At 43.8% G+C, this 13,692-nt stretch overlaps 1 long non-coding RNA gene across 1 annotated transcript; it reads right to left on the minus strand.

Moving 5' to 3' along the window:
• Positions 1–1,029: 1,029 nt before the first annotated feature.
• On the minus strand, positions 1,030–13,591 carry LOC144990017 (uncharacterized). The gene is made up of 2 exons (XR_013653940.1): positions 11,190–13,591; positions 1,030–4,738 (listed from the first exon to the last, which is right to left on the minus strand). It is a non-coding gene; the product is annotated as an uncharacterized LOC144990017 (long non-coding RNA).
• Between the last annotated feature and the right edge of the window lie 101 nt (positions 13,592–13,692).

A 13,692-nucleotide genomic window follows, 5' to 3' on the forward strand; every position in this document is an offset into this window, starting at 1 on the left:
TTAGGGTTAGGGTTAGGGGTTAGGGTTAGGGGTTAGGGTTAGGGTTAGGTGTTAGGGTTGGGGTGAGGGTTCCAAGCTGTACGCCCGGAGCCCTCGTGCACGGACCATTTCTGTCCCCACGCAGATCTCGCTCTCCCCTCTGGGTAATATGAAATCAATTATTTTATTCAATCACATTCTAATTAGGTTTAGGGCTCTCAGGTTCAATTTGGTTAGGATTAGGATTAAAAATCTTTGGGGCAGGGCCATATGAAAATAGATTCTGGAAAAAGAATTTACAGGGGGTGAAAAAATCTGGTGATGGAGAGGGACTGTTTAGCAACTCCCTCTGCTGGCCGAAATGGGGAAGAGCGGTTAAGTGTCTCTAATTAGAATAATGGTGTTTTTTTTCTCATTCAGGCCTCTAGGATGGAGGGTGTCTAATTTGGAAATCCAATTTCTCACATGTCTCCTTCTCTCAAAGGTTGACCATCTGGGATTCGTCTGCACGGCTGTTGCTCTGACTGAATCCCATCCGTGGGAAATGAAATGTTGTACCAGGTAAGTGTCTGTGTTTTTATGTTTTGTGATGTTGTGTCTGTGTTGGGTGAATCTAACTAAGAGAGTGTTCCCAGTCTCCCCAACGTACTGTATCCCACAGGTGGAGCAGGAGATAACATAAATGCAGTTTTGAGAGTGGGGGCTCCCCCTGCATAGAGACGGAAACACATTTTTGTTGTGGTGGCTGCAAATCCAATCCAAATGTTTGAAAAAAGAGGTGAGTGCTCTGGATTTTGGTTGTGTAGGGGGAGGAAGTTTGGCTCTAATTAAAATGTCCTTAAGATTTTTGTTTCTCCTGTAGGCTGGCAGAAATCTGTGCTCCTCGAGCAGCCCCTGGCTCTGAACAAGATCCCGGAAGTTCCTCCTGAGGACTCTCACCATCCTGCACGTGGCTGCTGTTGGAAAAGTATAATCTGTCGCTTTGAGATTACTTTTCCTTGTTGCATGTTCAATAAAGTCGAGAAGGAGAAACCACGGAACTCGGCCGGATTAAAGATTAACACATTTATTTCCCTAACAATATTTCTAAAACAGAGTAAAACAAAATAAAACAGATATCCGGTTTCCCAAAGTTTCAGAGCTTGCACAGCGCCAAATTACAAACGTCTTAACGTGTCAGCCTGTTGGGAACAAAGGAAAGTTCCTCCATCCAGCTGTTTTAACATCTCGGTTTCAGCCGCCTCCTTCGTAGCACAGCATGGCGTCCAGACTCCTCCTCTGGACGCTCGGATTGGCTGGCAGGGAGCCTGCCTACCTCGTCCGTCCATATTAGGAGTTACAGCATTTGGTCCTGGCTTCCTGCTTCAAACGTCCAGGGGGGGTTATTTCAAAGACGGACCACTGTCCGACCACCAACGGTGTCCCCATGGGGGTCCAGCACAGCCGCCCGGATCCCTCTCCGCAGGCAGTCAGTCTCAACCCTTTGTCCTTGTCATGCGAGTTGACACCTCCAGGGTTTCCCATGATTTAAATTGAATCCTGGAGACAATTTAATTCTGGTCCATGTCAGATCTACAGTTAAGGCTTCCAGATGGTCTTAGAAGATCAAAGACTGTTTTCTCCTGGAGGGGGATGAGTTTGGCGCTGCAGCATCAAAACCTCTTTACATATGCAATTATCAGGAAGTCCCTTTTAATTGAAATGACTGAAACCCACACACAGTAAACCTGAAAGAAAACCTTCAAAGAAATAAAGATAAGATAAAAACCTAGGAGAAATAAGAACCACAAAAAATAAATTCCTTCAGTTTCCCTCTCTTGACCTCACGAAGTGAGGTCACACAAAAAATAAAAACACATCATCACATCATGCAATCAAAACAGCTGTGGTCTCTCGCCCTCACAATCTTTATCAGAACCAATGTGCCCTTCAAAGATGTGAATGATTTGTTCATAAGTGTAGGAGCGAAAACCTGTCAGAGCTTGCATTAACCATCTTTAAGAAACGTTCAGTTGGACAGGGAAAATTCTCGCTACGGTCTTGTGCCCCATCAGCGACCATCCCTAAGGATACTTATGCTTCACTAGATATTTGGTACATTGGCATTTACAAAGAACAATACATGAAATAGTAGTCAAATTTAAATTTAAAAAAGCCAAATATAAAAGTACAGAAAAATAAAACATTCAAAGTCAAACTTAAGTTTAAAAAAGTGAAAATATAAAAGTCAAATTCAAATTTAAAAAAGTCAAAATATAAAAGTAAAAAGGTAAAAAATACAACAAAGATAACACTTCCTATAAAGAAAAGAAAACACCTTTTCTCCCAGAGCCTGCTCTATGAGGCGTGTCATAAGGGTCCTAAGGCAGGGAATACAACAACAACCACAGAGTGTGAGAATCGCTGAAAAAACTGCTCCTGCAACGAGAACGGATGAGACTAAAGTTTTCCATGGACCAAACATTTTTAGCCAGTCACCCCACATAGATGTATCTATGCCTGCATGTTCCTTCATTTTGTTATTCAATGTGCGCATACCTTCAATCGCCACTGTCAATTTTCCATCTGACTGTGTATTGTTGGGGATAAAAGAACAACATTGATCCCCAAAAATACCACAAACTCCAGATTTCTCCGCCAATAACATGTCTAACGCAATTCTGTTTTGGAATGCCATTAGTGATGTGGCCTTTAACTGTTCATGAACTGCTTCAAACCCTGCAATAGTGTAGTTTCCTAATTTTTGAACATTATAATGGATGTAATTAATTCTATCAACATTTTTATTCGGAGTTACCCATAGAAAAATACTTTCAAAACCGGCTGCCACCTGATTGACTAATTTATATTCATCAGGCACACCACGGGGCACACCTAATGCGTCAATATAAGTTGGATCCGCATCATTCCAATGAGTTGATCGCTTCCTCCAGGTTGGCTTTGAGTCGTGTTTTTGTTCCACCACAGCTAAGAAATCTGATAAAGCAAAAGGTTGAACATACACAGGGAGTAATAGCGATATTAAAGCACAACGTCCTGATGCATTCATAGGTAACCTGTCAAAAATCTGATCCGTCCCGCACCAAATCCAGAGGTCAGCTCTGGAAATAGGTTACTGAAGGTTTGAATATTATTACACCAGTCATAATCAATTTTTCCCAAAGACATAATACCTTTATCCTCTGAAAATTCAAAACATGAGAAATTTTGTTTGGCTACTTTCCTGTCAAAAATGGGCTTACCTTTCTCGCTGGGGACCACTGGATAATACTGATTTAAGTCATTACATTGTAATTTGTTAGGAATTGAATTGACCATGATGTCTGCAATACATTGTGATGTAACAGTGGCAGGCACCACCTTAAGTAAAGGTCTGGGGCCCATACAAACCAGACAATCAGCGTTGGTTGTGTTAGCTGCCTGTTCTACCATTAACAACCAGTTATTAGCGTCTGCACTAATACCTGTTATAGCTTGGAACCAATTGTCTGGAGAAGGAGTACCTTCTATGATTTTAACCTGTCTGGCCGGACCGACACCTGACACTGTCCTTACGGGGGTGGGGGTGGTGGCATTGAAGTCTGGGCAGAACATAAGCTGCCAACACGGATCTTTTCCATTTGCCCATGCACAAATAAGTAATCGTGAGAAAAAAGTGATGTAGCCCTTTGTTGGTGTAGGAAAAAGTTGACCAGTAGTGTTCACACGGAAAGTAAAAAATGAATCTGAAACTGTAAAATTAGAAATGATTCTGGACCATTGTTGAGCCTGGGGTGTCCAACCAAAGGTACCTTTCTCCCAAGATGATTCTGCTGTGGATCTAAATATAGATCCCCATCCTTCATCCCCTGACAATCCTCGGATGTACCAATGATAACCCTGCCACTCACTTGCTGTTCCCCAGTGATTATGTTTAAAATTCCCCTTTGGTGCTATAATCAACACATCCATGGTCTGATTAGAATTGTAGCAAAAATAAGGGAATGCTACAGGGGGCGCCAGAGAGCCACACATTAATTGTTCAGCTTCCCTGGTATAAGTCCAGATATCATAAAATGCATTGCGCCTGGTTCTGTCATGTCCTGTAGTTGTCTGCCTGTGGGTTTGTACATCAGAAAAGGTGAACCATACAAGAAATATTAAAAATACAACAAAACTAATACCTGCTAATGTCCATCTCCCTCTCTTGGACTGGGAAAATCCCAGTCCACTAGCGGAAGAAAACACATTAGACACAGACATGGGCAAAGCACACAACACAGAAATATAAAACGATAGTAAAAATATATGTAGAAAGTTAAAATGGAAATGGAATGCAAAAAGTAAAATCAAAATAGAAAATACAAACGGAAAAAATAGAAATTGAATATAAAAAGAGAAATGTAAAAATATAAATGAAAAAATAGAAATTAAATGTAAAATTATAAACGAAAAAATAGAAATGAATGGAAAAATATAAATGAAAAATTAGAAATTGAAAGCAAAAATTTTAACAACAAACAGTTCAGTGTCCCGTTCAGATTTAACTGGCGTCCCGTCCACGTTCCTGTGAAAGGCAAGGTCTTAACATGGAGTAATGGTACCACTTGTTGTGTCTGCCTTGGAGCTGCACAGCAGACGTCGTTCGAGCAGTAACACGATAGGGGCCCGTCCACCTAGGCTCTGACCACTTCCTCTTGTAGGCTTTCACGTAAACGTGCGTCCAGTCAGCTAGGTCTGCACCTGGTGGGTCAGCTGGGGGCACGTCCTTCTTTCGAACCTGCGCAGAAAAAGCGGATGAGAAAGCATGCAACATTTTCCAATATGTGACTAAGGACCTGTTGGGGGAGTGTGCGTCGTCTAAAGGTCTAATAGTCGACGAGGGACCTGGCATCAATCTACCGGTCAAAAGTTCGAACGGAGAGAAACCTGTTCTGCGATTCACTGATTGTCTGACAGCCAACAAAGCTAATGGAAGAGCAGTCACCCAATCTAAATTAGTGGAGGTGCATATTTTTGCCAACTTTTCTTTCAACGTGCGATTCATACGTTCCACAGAGCCCTGCGAAGAAGGATGGTAAACACAGCCAAACTTATGTTGCAAACCAAAAGATGCTTCAACTTGCTGTAGGTGCTTACCATTAAAATGGGTCCCATTGTCAGACCTAATTTTTGCAGGGAAACCATGTGTGGGTATGTAATGATTTACCAGTGCTTTGATCACAGAGAGGGAGTCCTCTTTTTTGCAAGGATAGGCTTCCGGCCATCCTGAAAAGGAATCAACGATAACCAGCAAATACCGCTTACCTTGCACGGGGTTGATCATGTCAGTGAAATCCATCACAATCTCAGCTCCTGGCCAGGGGGCAGGATCAAAAGTTCCTGGCAAAGGTTTTAGGGTGGGCCTAACATTGTAGGACTGACAAACCGTACAGTTTTGCACATAAGCATGACATACATCACGTAACCTGGGATGCCACCACATGCACAGCTTTGTCATCATAACAGATGGACCTAAATGCGCCGGGCCATGGCTCTCCTTAAGGACTTGCTGGAGAAGAGGCCCGTCTGGTGCCACAGGCTGGCCATACGGACCAACCCACAATCCATCCGAGGTTTTCACTGCACCTCTTTGAAGCCAATAGGATCTCTGCTCTGGCGAGGTTTTGGATTGCAAGGTCACCAGGTCATCATGCGTGGGACTCTCCAACAGCTAAGGTGGTGTGTAAACACTTACCATTTGAAGTGTGGGGTTGTACCCTGCTGCTGCCTTCGCAGCCGCATCAGCAGCATTATTTCCCTTTGTTGTTAAAGAATTACCTTTACTGTGACCCGGAACTTTGACCACCGCCACTCCGGAAGGCATTTGCAGCGCATGATCCAGTCGCTGCATCAGATCCTTATGAGCTATGGGCTCACCTCTTGCTGTAAGATAAGAGTTCCTTTTCCATGCAGCGAGATCCAACAATGCAGCTGACACAGCATAAGCAGAATCCGAATATACTGTTACCTGCTCTCCAGATGCAGCTTCAAGGGCCAGGCACAGGGCCAGAACTTCTGCTGCCTGTGCTGACGGCTTAACTGTCAAAGTTTGTGCAGTCAAAGTGATGAACTTACCTCCAGAAAACTCAACCACAGCAGCTGCTGCCTGAAGGGGTCCAGCTTTGGAGCGGAAACAGCAACCATCTGTAAAGAAAATCCTTCCTGCTGGAAGAGGCTTTGTCTCCAAGTCAGGCCTAGTTCGCAGCTCCTTCGCCACAGCTACAGAGCAAGAGTGAGGGTCCACAGAAATTCCCTCTGACATATTAATCCCCGAGTGTTGATATTGAATATTTGGAGCTGTCAAAGTTTTCATGAGCCTCGTCTGTCTCAAAGATGACAGTGTAAAAGAAGATGACGCAACATACGATGTGACTGAATGTTCTGTCAAAATTATCAAAGGATGCGACATCACAATGTGTGCTGTTTTTAGAATGACTTTTGCTAACCCTGCAGCATAGCGAGTACAAAGCGGTGCGCGGGCTTCAACAGCATCCAGGGAGATGCTACAATACATCAGCACATCCCGTCTACCCTGATTCTTCTGAAAAAGAACAGCATTAACAACTGTGGGTGTCATAGAAGCATCAAGATAAAACGGCTGAGTATAATCTGGTGGTGCGAGAGCAGCCGCGCATGCCATGTCCTGCACTAATGTCACAAAAATCTCATCAGTTTCTGCTGTCCAGTTTAACACGGCTGTGAGGTTAGTTACACCCTGTTCTTTAATTATTGACCTCAAGGAGGCAGTACGTTCTACAAAACAAGGAAGAAAATGTCTACTGTAACCACAAAGACCTAAGAAAGCCAACATGTCTCTGACTGTCTCCGGACGCTTATGCTGCAAAATAGACATTCTATGCTCCGTAGACATTGATGATCCCGTGCTAGAAACAATTCTGCCAAGAAATGTAACCTCTCGTCTGCAACATTGCAATTTCTTTTTAGACACTTTAAAACCTAAATTACACAACTTCAGGAGAAGATCCTTCGTCGCCTGAAGGCAGGTTTCCGCAGTGGGAGCTGCTAGCAAGAGATCGTCAACATACATCAGCAAAACACAACCTTCTGGCAACTCAAAATCCTGTAGACAAGATTTCAAACACTGATTGAAAATGCCAGGAGAGTTTTTAAGACCTTGTGGCAAGCGAGTGTACTGCAAGCGGACGCCCTTATATTGAAATGCAAATAGATGTCTGCTGTTCTCATGTAACGGAATACAAAAGAAAGCATTTGCTAAATCAATAGCAGTGAACCACACACATTGTGGGGTTAAAATTGACAGCATGCGATGTGGATCAGGCACAGGAAGGACTGGAGTAATGGTGACATCATTCACAGCCCTTAAATCATGTGCCATTCGATATGTTTCACCATCTGCTTTCAAAACCGGTCGCAAAGGAGTACACCATGACGACTGCGAATGCTCAATAACACCAGATTTCCACAAACCAGTCAGAGTTTCCTCCATCCCTTCATCTGCATCCTTCACCCAGCGGTATTGTGGTCTGAACACCTTGGCTCCTGCAGTTACCTGAATCTCCACCGGGGGAATGGTGGAGCATGAACCAACATCAAATGGACCGACAGACCATAAAGACTCAGGGAGCGTTTTTAATAACCCCTCTGCATCTTCATGATCCGTCTTCTCCCTTCCATGATGTCTGGCAATGCATACATGCTCCAGTATTGAGGAGTTAGTAGTCAAAGGCAAAGTTATTCTGTACATTTTTGAAGATGGAGAAAATTGGACACCTGAATGAGCACAATCCTGCCAGTCTGTGTTGTTCACGCCCCTCTTAGTCATGGGTCCGAGTTGTCGAGCCTCATGACCAGGGGATAATGCTAATGATATGTGTGGCACCGCTGTGTCTGACATCCGATACCATTGCATTTGTGTGTGTGTTAATACACAATGAGCTGCTACACCCTCCGGACCAATATATATATCAGTGGAAGTTAAATGCCACGTATGGCCTTCAACCTGATGAAATGCTTCCTGATATAGTTGATCATCCTCTCTGTCGTAATAAAGTGTGCAGTGCAGGTCATCTGGAGGCGGGAAATATGGCTTTAAAGACAAGATCCAGGATTTCCACACCTGAAATTCATAAAAAACACCTGGCGTTTCAGGGGTCTCCGGATCCAACAGGGCCCAGTAGATGTCAGCAGTGGGGGTTGGCTGTGCTTGAGGCTGCAGCAACCACTGTCCCTCATATTGTGTAGCATGGCATCCAGTCAGAACATGTCCATTCGGGAAGGTGATCTGTATCCCATCTGGAGAACACAGGATGCTGGCACCTGTTTTGACAAGAATGTCCCTTCCCAACAGATTCACAGGTGTATGTGGTGAATGCACAAATGAATGTTTCACCTTCTGACCAGCCAGTTCAAAAGTGAGTGGGATGGTCTTTTGCAGGTTTTGAGGTGTCCCAGAGAAGCCAACAAAGTTCATATGTTCATTTGTCAGAGCAGATGTAGGTAACTGACAGTTTATAGAGGAACAAGTCGCTCCAGTATCCACTAATCCCATCATATGATTACCTCTGAGTTTGAAAGGGACCATGGCTCCTGCATCACCAAGTGGTCCCAAGGCTCCTGGGCACCCCTAGTGGTATTGTCCGGTTTGCCACTCCTGTGGTCCCTGCCAAGGTGGAGGAGGGGCTTGGAGCGGCCGTGAGTGTCCGCCACGCCCTCTGCCTCTGGAGTGTGCATCCTGCCGCTGTTGGGTACCTCTGAGTTGACAGTCCTTTGCCCAATGATCCAGAGCACCACAGATGAAGCATGCATCTCTAGCTGCTGCAGGCGGGGGTCCCCTGGGTGGTCCACGTCTTCCAGGATATGCACCACTTCTCCTGCCTCGGTCTCCGTAAACCGGCGCCTGCCACATAATCGCTGCTGGTTCTGGGGATATTTGACTCATCATGTTATTTTCTTTTTTAACCTCCTTTTTATCTTGTTTATCCTGAGTGGATTCTTTACGAGCCTGTGCTAGTTGGAGTTTTAACAACTGTGTTTTTAGCTGTTCAATCTCTCCCTCCGCTTTGTCCTTTTTGTCCAAATGTGCTTTGCAATGATAACCCAAATGCCTTTTGAAACAACCCTCATCACTCGCCATCAAGTCTGGGTCTGCTTTTAATGAATCCTGCACATCCTGAAGCAATCCTGCCAGGATTGCAGTCCTAAACATGACTGTCTCAGGAGGTGACAGGCTGGGATCTCTGCCCGTGCTGTCTGTCCATTTCTGGACGCACTCTGAGTAAAATGTGTTGGGGTCCTTACCTGTGAAGGGGAAACAGGATGGAGCTGCAGTCTGTGGATCTGGAAAAAGTTCTCTGATGGTATTAAAAACTGGACCTTGAACCTCCACTAAAAGAGTGGAGTCCGGAAGGTCTTGCACATCCGCACGCTGTTCTATAGACTGGATCTCAGTATTTGTTGCTGTTATGCCCAAAATCTGTCTCAAATCACCCATACAGGGAACATGACCCTGCATAACTATACATAATTGCTGGAGGAAGTTACGTCCACCATTCGCCACACGTGGTAAACGTTCACCAAGTGTCGACACATCCTTAAGCGGAAGGGGCTGATAAATAGGCACACCAGCTCCCGTCGCTATCATAGGAAACATATGTTTTGAGTCCCCACCTTTCTTACCTTTTCTGGGTCGTAAATTGTATTGTAGTCTACTTACCTGCGTCAAATCCTGATTGGTGACAGGGACACGTGGTCTGCATGGAGAGTCTTCATCCTCCTCCTCCTCCTCCTCCTCCTCAGATTTGTCGCCTTTTTGTTCTGGAAATATCAACCTTTGACATTTTTTGAATTCAGCTGGTGATTGATACTGACCTGCCAGGCGCTGCAATGCATTCTCAAGATGCACAGTGCGGTTCTCATATGCTTGCAGGATCTGTTGGACCTGAGGGTCAATCACTGGTGTCTCAGCTTCTACCTGTGAGACTGGAGGACTGTTAGAGTCAGGATAAGCGCATGCGCCTGCATAACTTACCCATGGCCCAGGGGGGGTTTCTGGCTGAGGATTCATGAGATCTCGGGGGAGGTCTGCTACTTTGTCACCCCTTTTGGATCGTCTCTCCCGCAGCATGAGGGCTACATGCTGTTTTTCCTCAGGGGTTAAATCTTCATCCATGTCACAAGCAACTTCACCACAAATTTTCAACATTGGGTACATGTTTTGTGAAGCATAAGGAGGGGGAAAAGCAACAGGAGGGGTTTCTGTCTCTACTGGAAGGGGAGGGTAAAGAGGGAGGGGGGCTTTGGGGGAAGATGGCCTCACAGGAGATTCATGACTCTCCTGCTCCGCCTTTACCACAGCTAATGCTGTAGCAGCAAGAGTTAACTGATGAAGCACGCGTCTAATTTCATCAGCTTCCTTGTGTCTCCGTTTATGTCCTATCCTTTCCATCCATGATCCTTCTTTTACCTTCACCTCCAACTCCCGAACCTGTTTCATCACACAATCCTCATTCTTTCATAACTGCTGACTAAACGTCAACCAACTTTCAGTCCGTTTCAAATCCATCTGAACCCACACATCACGCAATTTCACTCTCTCCTTCTCTCTCTTACTCTTCTCTATTCCACCCAACACCTGGCTTTCCAAAATCTCATACATTCTCGCCCATTCAGCATCATTCAAGTCACCGTCACCGCTATTGTCCTCGTCACGTGGTCTGTCGTCAAAACAAAATACACCGGTTTCCTCATTTTTTCTATCTAGTGCACCTTTCATTTTTATTGTGAATCTCTCTGTGGTTTCTCTCCGCATAAAAATAATTTGTGAAGGTTCGCCGCCTTCCTGGTGTTTCCGAAAACCCTAAAACGCGCAAAATTAGTTCCTATAGTAATACTGTTGTTTTCGTACGGGATTTCGTACAGGCTCAAACAGTCGCAAAACCTACTAAATTTTAACGTAATCCAAATATCACACGCTCCCAATTTAGTGTTTATTCAATTTTTGACAGGCTGAACAGACACAAAACCTGCACAATTTCCTTAGATTCAATTTCATAAATTTCCTCAGTCCAATTCGCTGTTTCAGGAGGGTGAACCACAAAACTTATAGGTGCGCTATGCCGCTCACACAATCCACTTCCCCACAATTTTAGTTATTCACTAAGAGAATAACCTTGTCAATATGCAGAATTTATGAACAGGTTCCTGCTTACCTTGTTGATGATGGGGCCCCGAGGGAAATCGACCACGTGAGGGGGAAGCGTCACCGACTTTTCGCCGAAAGTCTCAGAGATCTCGTTATAAACCACTATGTTCCGGTTCAACCGGTCTAATCCGCGTTGCGATCCGCGTTCCTCCCCAACTTATCACGTCGGGGTCACCAATTAATGTTGGAAAAGTATAATCTGTCGCTTTGAGATTACTTTTCCTTGTTGCATGTTCAATAAAGTCGAGAAGGAGAAACCACGGAACTCGGCCGGATTAAAGATTAACACATTTATTTCCCTAACAATATTTCTAAAACAGAGTAAAACAAAATAAAACAGATATCCGGTTTCCCAAAGTTTCAGAGCTTGCACAGCGCCAAATTACAAACGTCTTAACGTGTCAGCCTGTTGGGAACAAAGGAAAGTTCCTCCATCCAGCTGTTTTAACATCTCGGTTTCAGCCGCCTCCTTCGTAGCACAGCATGGCGTCCAGACTCCTCCTCTGGACGCTCGGATTGGCTGGCAGGGAGCCTGCCTACCTCGTCCGTCCATATTAGGAGTTACAGCATTTGGTCCTGGCTTCCTGCTTCAAACGTCCAGGGGGGGTTATTTCAAAGACGGACCACTGTCCGACCACCAACGGTGTCCCCATGGGGGTCCAGCACAGCCGCCCGGATCCCTCTCCGCAGGCAGTCAGTCTCAACCCTTTGTCCTTGTCATGCGAGTTGACACCTCCAGGGTTTCCCATGATTTAAATTGAATCCTGGAGACAATTTAATTCTGGTCCATGTCAGATCTACAGTTAAGGCTTCCAGATGGTCTTAGAAGATCAAAGACTGTTTTCTCCTGGAGGGGGATAAGTTTGGCGCTGCAGCATCAAAACCTCTTTACATATGCAATTATCAGGAAGTCCCTTTTAATTGAAATGACTGAAACCCACACAAAGTAAACCTGAAAGAAAACCTTCAAAAAAATAAAGATAAGATAAAAACCTAGGAGAAATAAGAACCACAAAAAATAAATTCCTTCACTGCCGAATGTGTTGTGACAATGGGTAAAAGGGGGGCTGTATCAATAGGTTTAATTTGTTGAAATGACTTAAAACATTTTCTTAGAAAGGAGCGGGAATAACCCCTTGTGTATAATGCCGAAAAAATAATTTTGGTGGCCTTTTTAAAGTCTGCCTGTTGGGTGCAGATTCTGTGGAAGCGGAGCAGCTGGGATTTAACCAGACCTGCAAATGTGTGTTTGGGATGAAAACTGGTTTTATGTAACAGTGCACGTGTGTCTGTGGGTTTAAAATAAACTCTAATGTCCAATTTGTGTGTGGTGTGAAAGTCACTTCCCTTAAATGTGGTTGTGTCTAGAAAGTCGACTGAAGAGGCGTGGCATGTTGATTTTAGTTTGATGGAAGGGTTGTGGCTGTTGAGAGTCCCCAGGAAGGTCCCAAACTCCTGCTCAGAGTGGGTCCACACGCCCCAGATGTCGTCGAGGTACCTGTAATAACAGAGCGGCTTTAAAGCACATTTCTGTAGTGCAGAGGATTCCCATTCTGCCATGAATATGTTGGCATAAGCCGGTGCAAATTTTTTGCCCATAGCTGTGCCCTTAATTTGAACAAAAAATTCCCCATTAAATTCAAAATCATTTCTTTTTAAATTAATCTCTAATAATTGGAGTAATTCTTTATCTGGTCGTTTTTTGTCCGGGTATTTTTGAAAAATTCTTTTAATACTGTCAATGCCCTCTTTGTGATCAATATTGGTATATAAGCTATCAATATCCATAGTAAACAGAAAGGAGTCTGCTGGGATTACTAGTTGTTTAATTTTTTCAATAAAATGATATGTATCTTTAAGGTAACTGTCATGTTTATTAGATAACGGATTCAGAAAAAAATCCAAATATTCTGCTGTATAATAGGTTTCACTCTCACAGTCTGAAACAATGGGTCTGCCAGGAGGAATTTTAGATGGAACGGTCCATTTTTGGGGATCTTTATGGATTTTGGGTAACATATAAAAACGTCTGGGCCTCGGTTGCGAGTTGCCCTGCAGGTAAGTTTTTTGTTTTTTATTAATAAATTTCTTTTTCAGTAAGTTATTAATAATTGTATCTACTAGAGGGATTGTATCTAAATAAATGGGTTTATTGAGTTTATGATAATAAGTTACATCATTTAACTGTCTGTAACCTTCATATAAATAATCTTTTTTATCCATAATTACTGTTAGACTGCCCTTATCGGCTGGTTTAATAACTATATCATTATTTTGGGCTAATTCTTTTAGAGCTTTGGTTTCCTCACCACTCAAATTTGGAGTGTTATGAATGATTTTAAAATCATTCTCAAAGTATGAAATATCCTGGTCTATTAAACGGTTAATTTGTGGTGGGAGAGTAGCAGATGGGGTGTCCAGTCAGATTTCAGTGTGAATGGCTGAGGTTGGATGCTGCTTTTGTCCTTATAGTGAACAGTTTAGGGTTAGGGTTAGGGTTAGGGGTTAGG

This window comes from Oryzias latipes, chromosome 24 (genome assembly GCF_053564925.1).
Source record: "Oryzias latipes strain Hd-rR chromosome 24, Olatipes_Hd-rR_3.1".
Lineage (NCBI taxonomy): Eukaryota > Metazoa > Chordata > Actinopteri > Beloniformes > Adrianichthyidae > Oryzias > Oryzias latipes.